This window comes from Somniosus microcephalus, unplaced genomic scaffold, assembly GCF_052327205.1.
Source record: "Somniosus microcephalus isolate GS21.2 unplaced genomic scaffold, FLI_Smic_1.0 unresolved_chr1, whole genome shotgun sequence".
NCBI lineage: Eukaryota > Metazoa > Chordata > Chondrichthyes > Squaliformes > Somniosidae > Somniosus > Somniosus microcephalus.
Genome location: NW_028225179.1, coordinates 98,739,520 through 98,753,136, shown reverse-complemented (window position 1 = coordinate 98,753,136; position 13,617 = coordinate 98,739,520).

Below are 13,617 nucleotides of genomic sequence, written 5' to 3'. Positions count from 1 at the left end.
ACGTCCAATCTGACCCATCAACAAAGACGGATACTTCACTGCAAGCTGACCGATCAACAAAAACCGACAATTTACACAAACTGGCCCATCAACACAAACTGACCCATCAACACTAATGACTGATCACCCCAAACTGACCCACCAACACAAATTGACCACAAAGCCCCAAACTGACCCATCACTGCAAACTGACCAATCACTGCAAACTGAACCATCACCCCAGACTGACCAATCGCATTAATAGAGGCCCATCAGCACAAACAGACAATTCACCACCAACTGACCTATCAACACAAACTGACGAAACACACAAACTGACCCATCAACAGAAACTGACGAACCACCACAAATTGACGCATCACTCCAAACTGACCCATCAACACAAACTGAACAATCACACCAAAGCTGACCCATCACTGCAAAGTGACCAATCATTGCCAACTGACCCATCACCCAAACTGACCAATCACCCAAACTGACCCATCTACACAAACTGACCAATCACCACAAACTCACCCACCATCACACACTGTCCAATAACCCCCAAACTGAACCATCACTGCAAACTGACCAATCACTGCAAACTGAACCATCAACACAATCTGACCAATCACGGAAAACTGACACATCACCAAAAACGGACCAGCCGCATCCAATCTGGCACTTAAACACAAACTGACCATTCACCGCAAACTGACCCATCCATACTAACTGACCAAACACACAAACTGACCCATCAACACAATCTGACCAATCAGCCCAAATTGAACCATCAACAGAAAATGACCAGTCACCCCCAAACTGAAGCATTAATCCAAACTGACCCATCAACACCAACTGACCATTCACCCAACCTGACCCATCCACACAAACTGACCATTCACCGCAAACTGACCCATCAACACAAACTGACGAATCACCCCCAAACTTACCCATCAACACAAACTGCCCCATCAACACAAACTGACGAATCGCCCTCAAATTCACCCATCACCCCAAACTGACCAAGCACCCAAACTGTCCGATCAACACAAATTGACCAAACAAACCCAAACTAACCCATCAGCCCAAACTGACCAGAAATCCTCAAACTGACCAATCAACACAAACTGACCAATCACCCACAAACTGACCAATCACCCACAAATTGACCTATCACACCAAACTGACCAATCACTGCCAAATTGACCAATCAAACCAAACTGACCAATCACTGACAAACTGACCAATCACAACAAACCGATCAATCAACTCAAACTGACCAAACACCCCCAAACTGACCAATCACCCACAAACTGACCAATTGCATCCAATCTGATCCATGTGCAGAAACTGATCCATCACCCCTAACTGAACAATCACCAAAAAATTAACGATCATCCCAAACTGTCGCATCACCACAAACTGACCAAACGCATCCAATCTGACCCATCAAAAAAGACTGAACATTCACCGCAAGCTGACCCATCAACACAAACCGACAAATCACACAAACTGGCCCACCAACACAAACTGACCCATCAACGCTACTGACCGATCACCCCAAACTGACCCACCAACACAAACTGACCACAAACACCCAAACTGACCCATCACTGCAAACTGACCAATTACTGCAAACTGAACCATCACCCCAAACTGACCAATCGCATTTAATGTGACCCATCAAAACAAACTGACCATGCATCGCAAACTGACCCATCAATACAAGCTGACCAATCACACCCAATCTGACCCATCACTGCAAAGTGAACAATCATTGCAAACTGACCCATCACCCCAACTGACCAATCACCCAAACTTGCCCATCTACACAAACTGACCAATCACCACAAACTGACCCACCACCACAAACTGACCAATAACCCCCAAACTGACCCATCACTGCAAACTGACCAATCACTGCAAACTGAACCATCGCTACAAACTGACCAATCGCATTTAGTGTGAACCATCAACAGAAACTGACCATTCACCACAAACTGACACATCAACACAAACTACCGAAGCACACAAATTGACCCGTGAACACAAACTTACCAATCAGCCCAAATTGACCAATCTACACAAACGGACCCATGAACACAAACTGACCAATCACCCCAAACTGACCCATCACTGCAAACTGACCAATCATTGCAAACTGACCCATCACCCCAAATGACCAATCACCCAAACTGACCCTACTACACAAACTGACCAATCAACACACACTGCCCAATCAACCCCTAACTGATGCATCACTCCAAACTGAAACATCAAACCAAACTGACCCGTCACCCAAACTGACCCAACACCATAAAATGATCAATCACCTCAAACTGACCCATCAAAACAAACCAAAAATTCAGCCCAAAAATGAAGCATCACTCCAAACTGACCCATCAACACAACTGACCAATCACTGCAAACTGACGCATCAACACAAATGAACCAATCACCCGCAAACCGAGGCATCACTCCAAACTGAAGCTACAACACAAATCGACCAATCACCCAAACTGACCCATCAACACAAACTGACCATTCACTGCAAACTGACCAATCAACTCAAAATGACGAACACCCCCAAACTGACACATCAACAGCCACAGAGGAATCATCCCAAACTGACCAATCAACATAAACTGACCAATCACCCCCAAAATGAAGCATCACTCCAAACTTTCCCATCAACTCAAACCGACCAATCACCCCAAAATGACCCATCTTCAAAAACTGAACAATCACCCCAAACTGACCCAACAATTAAAACTGACCAATCACCTCAAACTGACCCATCAACACAAACTGACCATTCAGCCCCAAACTCACGCATCACTCCAAACCGACCCTCCAACACAAACTGACCAATCTCCCCATCCTGACCCATCATCAAAACTGACGAATCACTGCAAACTGACGCATCATCACAAATTAACCAATCACGCCCAAAGTTAGACATCACTCCAAATTTCGGCTACAACACACATCAACAAATCACACAAACAGTCCCATCAACACAAACTGACCATTCACAGCAAACTGAACAATCAACACAAACCGACGGAGCACCCCCAAACTGAACCATCACCCCAAACTGACCCATCAACACCAACAGACGAATCATCCCAAACTGACGCATCACTCCAAACAGACCCATCAACACAAACTGACCAATCACAACAATCCGCTCAATCAACACAAACTGACCAAACACCCCAAACTGACCAATCACCCACAACCTGAGCAATCACATCCAATTTGATCCATGTGCACAAACTGATCCATCACCCCTAACAGACCAATCACCAAAAAATTACCGATCATCCCAAACTGTTGCCTCACCACAAACTGACCAATCGCATTCAATCTGACTCATCAACAAAGACTGATCATTCACTGCAAGCTGACCGATCAAAAAAACCAACAAATTACACAAACTGACCCATCAACACAAACTGACCCATCAACACTACTGACCGATCACCCCAAACTGACACACCAACTCAAACTGACCACAAAACCCCAAACTGACCCATCACTGCAAACTGACCAATCACTGCAAACTGAACCATCACCCCAAACTGACCAATCGCATTAATCGTGACCCATCAACAAAAACTGACCATTCACCACAAACTGACACATCAACACAAACTGACCAAACACACAACTTGACCCATCAACAGAAACTGACGAAACACCCCAAACTGACGCATCACTCCAAACTGACCCATCAACACAAACTGAACAATCACACCCAAACTGACCAATCACTGCAAAGTGACCAATCATTGCCAACAGACCCATCATCCCAACTGACCAATCACCCAAACTGACCCATCTACACAAACTGACCAATCACCACAAACTCACCCACCATCACAAACTGACCAATTACCCCCAAACTGACCCATCACTGCAAACTGACCAATCACTGCAAACTGAACCATCAACACAATCTGACCATACACGGCAAACTGACACATCACCAAAAACGGACCAGTCGCATCCAATCTGGCACTTAAACACAAACTGACCATTCACCGCAAACTGACCCATCAACACTAACTGACCAAACACACAAACTGACCCATCAACACAATCTGACCAATCAGCCCAAATTGAACCATCAACAGAAAATGACCAATCACCGCCAAACTGAAGCATTAATCCAAACTGACCCATCAACACCAACTGACCATTCACCCAAGCTGACCCATCCACACAAACTGACCATTCACCGCAAACTGACCCATCAACACAAACTGACGAATCACCCCCAAACATACCCATCAACACAAACTGCCCCATCAACTCAAACTGATGAATCACCCTCGAATTCACCCATCAACCCAAACTGACCAAACAAACCCAAACTGACCCACCAGCTCAAACTGACCAGAAATCCTCAAAGTGACAAATCAACACAAATTGACCAATCACCCATAAACTGACCAATCACCCACAAATTGACCTATCACACCAAACTGAACAATCACTGCCAAATTGACCAATCAAACCAAACTGACCAATCACAACAAACCGATCAATCAACACAAACTGACCAAACACCCCCAAACTGACCAATCACACACAAACTGACCAATTGCATCCAATCTGATCCATGTGCAGAAACTGATCCATCACCCCTAACTGAACAATCACCAAAAAATTACCGATCATCCCAAACTGTCGCATCACCACAAACTGACCAAACGCTTCCAATCTGGCCCATCGAAAATGGCTGAACATTCACCACAAGCTGACCCATCAACACAAACCGACAAATCACACAAACTGGCCCATCAACACAAACTGACCCATCAAAACTACTGACCGATCACCCCAAACTGACCCACCAACACAAACTGACCACAAACACCCAAACTGACCAATCACTGCAAACTGACCAATCACTGCAAACTGAACCATCACCCCAAACTGACCAATCGCATTTAATGTGACCCATCAACACAAACTGACCATTCACCGCAAACTGACCCATCAACACAAACGGACCAAACACACAAACTGACCCTTCAACGCAAACTGACCAATCACACCCAATCTGACCCATCACTGCAAAGTGAACAATCATTGCAAACTGACCCATCACCCCAACTGACCAATCACCCAAACTGACCAATCTACACAAACTGACCAATCAACACACACTGCCCAATCACCACAAACTGACGCATCACTCCAAACTGACCGATCAACATAAACTGACCAATCACAACAAACTGACCAATCAACACAAACTGACCAAGCACTCTCAAATAGTCCAATCACCCACAACCTGATCATTCGCATCCAATCTGATCCATCAACAAAAACTGACCAATCACCTCAAACTCACCCATCAACACAAACTGACAAATCAGCCACAAACAGACGCATCACTCCAAATTGACCCATCAACACAAACTGACAAATCACCCCAAACTGACCCATCAAAAAAACTGACCAATCACTGCAAACTGACGCATCAACACAAATTAAGCAAACACCCCCAAAGCGAGGCATCACTTCAAACTGACGCATCAGCACAAATCAACCAATCACCCAAACAGTCCCATCAACACAAACTGACCATTCACTGCAACTGATCAATCAACACAAACTGACGGAGCACCCACAAACTGACACATCACCCCAAATTGACCCATCAACACCAACAGACGAATCATCCCAAACTGACCAATCACTCCAAATTGACCCATCAACACAAACTGACCAATCACAACAAGCTGATCAATCAAAACAAACTGACCAAACACCCCCAAACTGAAAAACCACCCACAAACTGACCAATCGCATCCAATCTGATCCATCAACACAAACTGATTCGTCACCCCTAACTGTCCAATCACCAAAAAATACCGATCATTCCAAACGGTTGCATCACCACAAACTGACCAATTGCATCCAATCTGACCCATCAAAAAAGACTGAACATTCACCGCAAGCTGACCCATCAACACAAACCGACAAATCACACAAACTGTCCCACCAACACAAACTGACCCATCAACGCTACTGACCGATCACCCCAAACTGACCCACCAACACAAACTGACCACAAACACCCAAACTGACCCATCACTGCAAACTGACCAATCACTGCAAACTGAACCATCACCCGAAACTCACCAATCGCATTTAATGTGACCCATCAACACAAACTGACCATGCACCGCAAACTGACCCATGAACACAAACTGACCAATCAGCCCAAATTGACCAATCAACACAAACGGACCCATGAACACAAACTGACCAATCACCCCAAACTGACCCACCACTGCAAACTGACCAATCATTGCAAACTGACCCATCACCCCAACTGACCAATCACCCAAACTGACCCTACTACACAAACTGACCAATCAACACACACTGCCCAATCAACCCCTAACTGATGCATCACTCCAAACTGAAACATCAAACCAAACTGACCCGTCACCCAAACTGACACATCACCATAAAATGATCAACCACCTCAAACTGACCCATCAAAACAAACTAAAAATCAGCCCCAAAATGAAGCATCACTCCAAACTGACACATCAACACAACTGACCAATCACTGCAAACTGACACATTAACACAAACGAACCAATCACCCGCAAAACGAGGCATCACTCCAAACTGACGCTACAACACAAATCGACCAATCGCCCAAACTGACCCATCAACACAAACTGACCATTCACTGCAAACTGACCAATCAACTCAAAATGACGAACACCCCCAAACTGACCCATCACTCCAAACTGACACATCAACAGCAACAGAGGAATCATCCCAAACTGACCAATCAACATAAACTGACCAATCACCCCCAAAATGAAGCATCACTCCAAACTTTCCCATCAACTCAAACCGACCAATCACCCCAAAATGACCCGCCTTCAAAAACTGAACAATCACCCCAAACTGACCCATCAATTAAAACTGACCAATCACCTCAAACTGACCCATCAATCAAAATGACCATTCAGCCCCAAACTGACGCATCACTCCAAACCGACCCTCCAACACAAACTGACCAATCTCCCCAAACTGACCCATCATCAAAACTGACGAATCACTGCAAACTGATGCATCATCACAAATTAACCAATCACGCCCAAAGTTAGACATCACTCCAAATTTCGGCATCAACACACATCAACAAATCACACAAACAGTCCCATCAACACAAACTGACCATTCACAGCAAACTGATCAATCAACACAAACTGACGGAGCACCCCCAAACTGAATCATCACCCCAAACTGACCCATCAACACCAACAGACGAATCATCACAAACTGACGCATCACTCCAAACTGACCCATCAACACAAACTGACCAATCACAACAATCCGCTCAATCAACACAAACTGACCAAACACCCCAAACTGACCAATCACCCACAAACTGAGCAATCACATCCAATTTGATCCATGTGCACAAACTGATCCATCACCCCTAACAGACCAATCACCAAAAAATTACCGATCATCCCAAACTGTCGCCTCACCACAAACTGACCAATCGCATCCAATCTGACCCATCAACAAAGACTGATCATTCACTGCAAGCTGACCGATCAAAAAAACCGAAAATTACACAAACTGACCCATCAACACAAACTGACCCATCAACACTACTGACCGATCACCCCAAACTGACACACCAACTCAAACTGACCATAAACCCCCAAACTGACCCATCACTGCAAACTGACCAATCACTGCAAACTGAACCATCACCCCAAACTGACCAATCGCATTATTCGTGACCCATCAACAAAAACTGACCATTCACCACAAACTGACACATCAACACAAACTGACCAAACACACAGATTGACCCATCAACAGAAACTGACGAAACACCCCAAACTGACGCATCACTCCAAACTGACCCATCAACACAAACTGAACAATCACACCCAAACTGACCCATCACTGCAAAGTGACCAATCATTGCCAACAGACCCATCACCCCAACTGACCAATCACCCAAACTGACGCATCTACACAAACTGACCAATCACCACAAACTCACCCACCATCACAAACTGACCAATAACCCCCAAACTGACCCATCACTGCAAACTGACCAATCACTGCAAACTGAACCATCAACACAATCTGACCAATCACGGCAAACTGACACATCACCAAAAACGGACCAGTCGCATCCAATCTGGCACTTAAACAAAAACTGACCATTCAACGCAAACCGACCCATCAACACTAACTGACCAAACACACAAATTGACCCATCAACACAATCTGACCAATCAGCCCAAATTGAACCATCAACAGAAAATGACCAATCACCCCCAAAACTGAAGCATTAATCCAAACTGACCTATCTACACCAATTGACCACTCACCCAAGCTGACCCATCCACACAAACTGACCATTCACCGCAAACTGACCCATCAACACAAACTGACGAATCACCCCCAAACTTACCCAACAACACAAACTGCCCCATCAACACAAACTGATGAATTACCCTCGAATTCACCCATCACCCCAAACTGACCAAACAAACCCAAACTGACCCACCAGCCCAAACTGACCAGAAATCCTCAAAGTGACCAATCAACACAAATTGACCAATCACCCACAAACTGACCAATCACCCACAAATTGACCTATCACACCAAACCGATCAATCAACACAAACTGACCAAACACCCCCAAACTGACCAATCATACACAAACTGACCAATTGCATCCAATCTGATCCATGTGCAGAAACTGATCCATCACCCCTAACTGACCAATCACCAAAAAATTACCGATCATCCCAAACTGTCACATCACCACAAACTGAACAAACGCTTCCAATCTGGCCCAACAAAAAAGACCCATCAACACATACCGACAAATCACACAAACTGGCCCATCAACACAAACTGACCCATCAACACTACTGACCAATCACCCCAAACTGACCCACCAACACAAACACCCAAACTGACCCATCACTGCAAACTGACCAATCACTGCAAACTGAACCATCACCCCAAACTGACCAATCGCATTTAATGTGACCCATCCACACAAACTGACCATTCACCGCAAACTGACCCATCAACACAAACGGACCAAACACACAAACTGACCCATCAACACAAACTGACCAATCACACCCAATCTGACCCATCACTGCAAAGTGAACAATCATTGCAAACTGACCCATCACCCAAACTGACCAATCACCCAAACTGTCCAATCTACACAAACTGACCAATCAACACACACTGCCCAATCACCACAAACTGACGCATCACTCCAAACTGACCGATCAACATAAACTGACCAATCACAACAAACTGACCAATCAACACAAACTGACCAAGCACTCTCAAATAGTCCAATCACCCACAACCTGACCAATCGCATCCAATCTGATCCAGCAACAAAAACTGACCAATCACCTCAAAGTCCCCCATCAACACAAACTGACAAATCAGCCACAAACAGACGCATCACTCCAAACTGACCCATCAAAAAAACTGACCAATCACCCCAAACTGACCCATCAAAAAAACTGACCAATCACTGCAAACTGACGCATCAACACAAATTAAGCAAACACCCCCAAAGCGAGGCATCACTTCAAACTGACGCATCAGCACAAATCAACCATTCACCCAAACACTCCCATCAACACAAACTGACCATTCACTGCAACTGATCAATCAACACAAACTGACGGAGCACCCACAAACTGACACATTACCCCAAATTGACCCATCAACACCAACAGACGAATCATCCCAAACTGACCAATCATTCCAAATTGACCCATCAACACAAACTGACCAATCACAACAAGCTGATCAATCAAAACAAACTGAACAAACACCCCCAAACTGAACAACCACCCACAAACTGACCAATCGCATCCAATCTGATCCATCAACACAAACTGATTCGTCACCCCTAACTGACCAATCACCAAAAAATACCGATCATTCCAAACGGTTGCATCACCACAAACTGACAAATCGCATCCAATCTGACCCATCAACACAGACTGACCATTCACCGCAAACTGACCCATCAACAGAAACCGACCAATCACACAAACTGACCCATCACCCCAAACTGACTAATCACCCCAAATTGACCCACCAACACAAATTGACCGATAACCCCCAAACTGACACATCACTGCAAACTGACCAATCACTGCAAACTGAAGCATCACCCCAAACTGACCAATCGCATTCAATGTGACCCATCAACACAAACTAACCATTCACCGCAAACTGACCCATCAACACAAACGGAACAAACACACAAACTGACCCATCAACACAAACTAACCAAACACCCCAAACTGACGCATCACTCCAAACTGACCCATCAACACAAACTGACCAATCACACCCAATCTGACCCATCACTGCAAAGTGAACAATCATTACAAACTGACCCATCACCCCAACTGATCAATCTCCCAAACTGACCCATCTACACAAACTGACCAATCACCACAAACTGACCCACCATCACAAACTGACCAATAACCCCCAAACTGACCCATCACTGCAAACTGACCAATCACTGCAAACTGAACCATCACTCCAAACTGACCAGTCGCATTCAGTGTGAACCATCAACAAGAACTGACCATTCACCACAAACTGACACATCAACACAAACTATCGAAGCATACAAATTAACCCATGAACACAAACTGACCAATCAGCCCAAATTGACCAATCTACACAAACGGATCCATGAACACAAACTGACCAATCACCCCAAACTGACCCATCACTGCAAACTGACCAATCATTGCAAACTGACCCATCACCCCAACTGACCAATCACCCAAACTGACCCAACTACACAAACTGACCAATCAACACACACTGCCCAATCAACCCCTAACTGATGCATTACTTCAAACTGAAACTTCAAACCAAACTGACCCATCACCCAAACTGACCCATCACCATAAACTGACCAATCACCTCAAACTGACCCATCAAAACAAACTAACAAATCAGCCCCAAAATGACGCATCACTCCAAACTGACCCATCAACAGAAACTGAACAATCACACCCAAACTGACCCATCTCTGCAAAGTGAACAATCATTGCAAACTGACCCATCACCCCAACTGACCAATCACCCAAACTGACCCAACTACACAAACTGACCAATCAACACACACTGCCCAATCAACCCCTAACTGATGCATTACTTCAAACTGAAACATCAAACCAAACTGACCCATCACCCAAACTGACCCATCACCATAAACTGACCAATCACCTCAAACTGACCCATCAAAACAAACTAACAAATCAGCCCCAAAATGACGCATCACTCCAAACTGACCCATCAACAGAAACTGAACAATCACACCCAAACTGACCCATCTCTGCAAAGTGAACAATCATTGCAAACTGACCCATCACCCCAACTGACCAATCACCCAAACTGACCCATCTACACAAACTGACCAATCACCACAAACTCACCCACCATCACAAACTGACCAATAACCCTCAAACTGACCCATCACTGCAAACTGACCAATCACTGCAAACTGAACCTTCACCCCAAACTGACCAATCGCATTCAGTATGACCCATGAACAATAACTGACCATTCACCACAAACTAACACATCAACACAAACTGCCCAAACACACAAATTGACCCATCAACACAAACTGACCAATCAGCACAAATTGACCAATCACCACAAAATGACTCATGAACACAAGCTGACCAATCAACCCAAACTGACCCATCACTGCAAAATGACCAATCATTGCAAACTGACCCATCACCCCAACTGACCAACCACCCAAACTGACCAATCTACACAAACTGACCAATCAACACACACTGCCCAATCACCACAAACTGAAGCATCACTCCAAACTGACCCATCAACACAACCTAACCATTCACCCCAAACTGACCCATCAACACAAACTGACCAATCACCTCAAACTAACCCATGAAGACAGACTGACCACACCCGAAACTGACCCATCAGGACAAACTGACCAAACACCACAAACTGACCAATCAAGACAAACTGACCAAACAACACAAAGTGACGCATCACTCCAATCTGACCCATCAACACAAACTGACCAATCACCCAAACTGACCCATCAACACAAACTGACCATAAACCACAAACTGCTCTAGTAACACAAACTGACGAATTTTCCCTAACTGATGCTTCTCTCCAAACTTACCCATCGACACAAACTGACCAATCACACAAATTGACATCAACACAACCTGACCATTCAACACAAGCTGAACCATCAACACAAACTGACTGCCATCCCCGAACTGACCCATCACCCCAAATTGACCAATCCCCCTAACTGACCCACTAGCCCAAACTGCCCAGTCATCCCCAAAACTTTCAACCAACACAAAGTGACCAATCACCCCCAAACTGTCCAATCACACACAGATTGACCAATCACATGAAACTGACCAACCACTGCCAAATTGACCAATCATCGCATACTGACCAATCACCCCCAAACTAACGAAACAACCCAAACTGACCAATCATCTAAAAATGACAAATCACCCCATCTGAACCAACACAAATTGACCAATCACCCTCAAGCAGACCCTTCATCCCAAACTGAACAATGACCCAAATTGATGCATCGAATCAAACTGACCATTCACTGCAAACTGAACCGTCAACACCAACTGACAATCACTGCAAATTGACCCATCAACACAAACTGAGCAATCGCCCCAAAGTGACCCATCACCTAAAACTGACCCACCAACCCAAACTGACCCATCATACCCAAACTGATTCACAACACAAACAGACCTATAAACACAAACTGACCAATCAGCCCCAAGCTGGCCCACCAGCCCAAACTGACCATTCATCCCCAATCTGACCAATCTAAACAAACTGACCTATCAACCCCAAAATGTACACTCACCCACAAATTTACCAATCAGACCAAACTGAACAATCACTGCCAAAATGAACAATCACTCCAAGCAGACTAATCACCCCAAAATAACCAAGCACCCCAAACTGACCATTCCCCAAAAAATGACAAATCACGCCAATCCGAACCATCAACACAAACTAACCAATCACCATAAAATTACCAATCACCCCAAACTGACCCATCAACACAGACTGCCCCATCAACACATATAAACCAATCACCCCCAATCTGACCCTTCAACACAAACTGACAAATCACCCCAATCTTACCCATCACCACAAACAGACCCATCATTCCAAACTGAACCAATCACCACCAAACAGACCTATCACTGCAAACTGACCCATCAAAACAAACTTGCCAATCACGTCAAACAGACCCATCAACACAAACTGACCACTCACTGAAAGCTGACCCATCACTCCAAAAAAACAAAATCACCAACAAACTGCCGAATCACCCCAAACTGCCCCATCAACAAAAGCTGGCCAATCAGCCCAAGCTGACATATCACCCCAAAATGGCCTAACAAAAATGTGCGGGTTAGGTTGATTGGCTATGATAAATTGACCCTTAGTGTTAGGGGGATTAAATACGTGGGGTTACGGGGATAGGGTGGGATATGTGTTGTTGTAGGGGTT